Below are 4,029 nucleotides of genomic sequence, written 5' to 3'. Positions count from 1 at the left end.
AAAACGGTAGAATCTGATGTTGGGATTCAGGCCTTGTTCATGGCAGCCCACGACGCAGCAGTAACGACGGTGACGCTTTTTCGAGGTCTCTCCGGATCGGCGTCGCGGATGTCTTCTGCTTCCAGCATTGCGTCTCACGGCACACGGAGAGTCCGTTTTTGTATAACTATAGGCTGCGGCCAGCTCGCAGCCTGGTCGCCATGGTCTGTGAGAAGTGACGAGCCTTTTCGCACTCGAAACAGGGCAGAAAAAAGTGCGAATCGACGCAAAACGCGGGCTCGAAACGTGCTTCGCCACAGCCAGGGCTCAATACTATCCAAGCTGGTACTACCCAGATGACGTTTTTCGCAGCAACCAGGCGCCGCTACTATACCTCAAACTCCAGTGCAAGACGCCCATAGTAGCGGCGCCTGGTGGTGGCGAGAGAAGTTATATCTGGGTAGTACCAGCTTGGGTATACTATTGAGCCCTGGCTGTGGCGAAGCACGTTTCTAGCCCGCGTTTTACATCGGTTCGGACTTTTTTCAGCCCTGTTGCGAATGCGAAAAGGCTCGTCACTTCTCGGAGACCACGCCGACCACGCTGCGAGCTGGCCGCAGCCTAGTTTAACGAAAACGGACTCTCCGACGTCTCCGTGTGCCGTGGGACGTAATGCTGGAAGCAGAAGGAATCGGCGACGCCGATCCGGAGAGACCTAGCTCAACCGCGAAAAAGCGTCACCGTCGTTACTGCTGCGTCGTGAGCTGCCACGAGCAAGAAGGCCTGAATCGCAACATCAGATTCTACCGTTTTCTTTCAAGGCCTCACGAAGCGGAGCGTCGGGCGCGCTGGATAACTTCATTACCCCACTGTGAGTAGCACAGGTTTGAGAGTTAAATGCGCTCATCCTTGACCTCAAGCCAGCACGTTGAGGCAGCGCAGCAAGGTAGTATTGATTACAGCACATCGATGTTCCAGCGCTGTCATTGAAAGCTACATCAAGGGAGCAGCGCCCGAGCTCGTAGCACGTAGTACATAACACGTAGTACGTTACTGCGAGCTCATATGCAGCAGTGGCGCACCGACGGGGGGGGGGGGGGGGGGGGGGGTTGTAACCCCCCCCCTGGGGCCGACTTAACCCCCCTTTTGTTTAACCCTTTTTCTTTCCTTGCGCATTTGAGTACTGCAATTAAGATGCAAGACGGCGCAATCGTCTGCACACTCGCAAAAAGCGCATTTTTCGACAATATACCGTGAAGAAATTGAAATTAGTGCTGTTTAGATAGTATTGGCAAACTGTCAACCCCCCCCCCCCCCCCCCCCCCTGGCAGAAATCCTGGGTGCGCTACTGGAAGTTACAATGCAGTTTAACCAAGCTTTAAGTTGAACAGTGAGTTCTGATATTCCGATTTGTTTAACATATTTCACCCGGTCACTTAGACTGGATCTCCGCCCTCCCACCAGCCAATTAAGGCCGAAGGAACGGTCATCAATGGCTGGAATCCGGGTCGAAACCCGCATATCCAAGCCAGCTTCGCGCTCAGGCGGAGACCATCGACTCGCCATCGTGGTCGAGTGTGTTCCGAGATCGCGGATGCGTCTCGACAATCGTACTATAGAAATGATCCTATGAAGCGCGATCTTAACTTCAAGCTGTGCGACGATCCTACCCAACTTATAGTGGCCATGTCACAAGTACAAGTCAACCCCCCCCCCCCCTGGCAGAGATCCTGGGTGCGCTACTGATATGCAATGCATCAGTTATTTATCAGTTGCTAAAGCGACAGATGGCCGTTACTACAGCGCAGGCATGACTACTTGTTTAGCGACATGAAGTCAACAAATATTGCAGGAGGCCCGCCGTTTCGCGGTATGCTGAAAGACCGCTGCCGTCGCGGCGCGTACGATCGTGCGCTCGAGCAGTTCGTACATCGCGGCATGCTGAAAGACCGCTGCCGTCGCGGCGCGTACCGTCGTGCGCTCGAGCAGTTCCGTACACATGATGTCTGCTTATCGCTGCTGTGAATTCATTTATAGCAAGCATTTCCACGCGTTTGTGAGCCTGAATCTAGCAGCGTGCAAACCTTACCTGAATTCAACTGCGTACGTGAATCGCTTCACTTGCGATTGACACCTCGCCACTCCCTGCACCGCGCTAAAACTTCGCCGCTTATTGCTTGAACGGCGTACACGTATTCGGTGTAGCATAATTTATTGCCTTTACGCAGCGTGCCACCTCTGAAAAAATCTTCGGCGCCCGATATTCGCTGCAAGCCGTGGTACAACACAACCGGAAGTGGCGGGTCCATATTGTAAACGTGCTTTACGAAGCAGACGACCGAGCTTGGTACTACCCAGTTTCGGATTGAGGGCGCTTTTTAGCACGATTTTTGCAGCGCCCCTTGGGCAATGCAGAAGCCCCATACGGACGCCTCTCACCACCCCAGCCATGGTACCGGTAGCCGTCGCCCCGCATCGTAGCTGCAGAATTTTCTGCAGCATTCGCAACGCAAAAACAGTCACCACAGCAGAGGAAGTTGCCATTGCGCTGGCACTAACTGATCATATTACCAAAGTCGTCATCAGTGATTCTCAACAGGCGATCCGCGCTTACGATGCCGGCCGTATATCTCGCCAGGAATCACACATCCTACTTTCTACTACCCCCTCCTCCACATCCCGCTTATTCCTGTGGGCTCCTGTGGAGAAGGGAATGTAGACAGAATATGAGATTATGCAAATTAAGAATCTGCGACACACAATACAAAACTAAGCACTAATAAGTAGTACACACTATACTGTCAATTAAAAAATTTGCGTATCTTTTAAGAGGGCCGTCGCGAAAATGAAGAAATGGGTTGCTACAGTAAATGTTACCAAATATACGCACAGCGATGTTTGTTTCACACTGGTGAAATATATTCCCGGCTCTCTCACAAAACGAGAGACCATGGCACACTATAGCACACAGCCGATACCAAGCAGCAGTCCGAATCTTTGGGAGCAGCAGGGCAGACCTAAAAATTCGCCGAGAGCGATGCGCGCGCGAGCGTGCTAGTGAGAACCGGCACCGCTTCTTTGAAGCTTAGTATCTTTTGCTGCGTGGCTACGAACATTCCGCGCGATTTGTGTGCAGCGCGTCGCGTACGCGTCCTGTGCACATTGCACGCTTGCGTCTGTGCAGTGAGCGGTCTTCATGAACGCGTCATTCCTCGCCGCGCAAAGGGTGCTCGAGAGCGGCGTTCCTTTCGTTTCTGCAAGCAACGCACATTCGAATCGGTCCAGCTCAAAGATGTATCAGAGAACGGCGGCGCGTTTGGGTTATCGCCTAATAAAAGCGTGCAGTACGCCTTAAACGGCAACACGTCACGTTTGACGAAGATGCTTACTGCTGTTGGGGTGGCGATGGGTCATAAGGCGAGCCCGTCGGCGGCTGTGAGCTTTGCTGACGTCGCCACCACGCCTCCGTTCATTTGCGATATCCGTGCAATCACCGCACCGATGCAGGACTTATCGGTAGCTAGACCGTTTTCCGCACATACCGAAGAGGCGAAATATATTTTGCAGCGCACCGCGACATTAGCTATACAACGCAAATCGAGGCGCAGTTAACGACTACGCGAGAAAAGGTGCACACTAGCCGTAAGGTTTACGATGAGCCACTACCACGGAGCAAGAAACCTTTAAATAATCTTCCTCCGTGGCCACTACGGATTAAGAATATTTTTTTTAATGTCGCAGTTTCGCTCCAAAGGCGAAGCATCGATTGCGATAGCAAATTAGTAGACAACATTACGAACATTTAAATCGAAGCAGCGGCGGCAGCAAGCGCTAGTTTCGCGCGCTTTCGCTCCAGGGCATGCGGTTTGCCAGCAGAAAGTGAACGGTGTGCTTAACATATCACGCTCGTCAAAGTCAAAAAAAAAAAAAAAAAGCGGCTATGTGCTCAAGAAAACGAAATCACTTACCTGTGTGCAGAAGTTACGCTGCGGCTTTGTTCGCCTAGCTTCCCTTCAACATGAATTCTGCCGCGCAACTCATCAAAACTGC

At 52.2% G+C, this 4,029-nt stretch overlaps 1 non-coding gene across 1 annotated transcript; it reads right to left on the bottom strand.

The window, feature by feature from the left end:
* Positions 1-1,410: 1,410 nt before the first annotated feature.
* Positions 1,411-1,623, bottom strand: LOC119432104 (small nucleolar RNA U3). Its single transcript, XR_005188149.1, has one exon. It is a non-coding gene; the product is annotated as a small nucleolar RNA U3 (small nucleolar RNA).
* Between the last annotated feature and the right edge of the window lie 2,406 nt (positions 1,624-4,029).

This window comes from Dermacentor silvarum, chromosome 10 (assembly GCF_013339745.2).
Source record: "Dermacentor silvarum isolate Dsil-2018 chromosome 10, BIME_Dsil_1.4, whole genome shotgun sequence".
In the NCBI taxonomy this organism is placed as follows: Eukaryota; Metazoa; Arthropoda; class Arachnida; order Ixodida; family Ixodidae; genus Dermacentor; species Dermacentor silvarum.
This window is presented reverse-complemented; position numbering and strand designations above follow the sequence as displayed.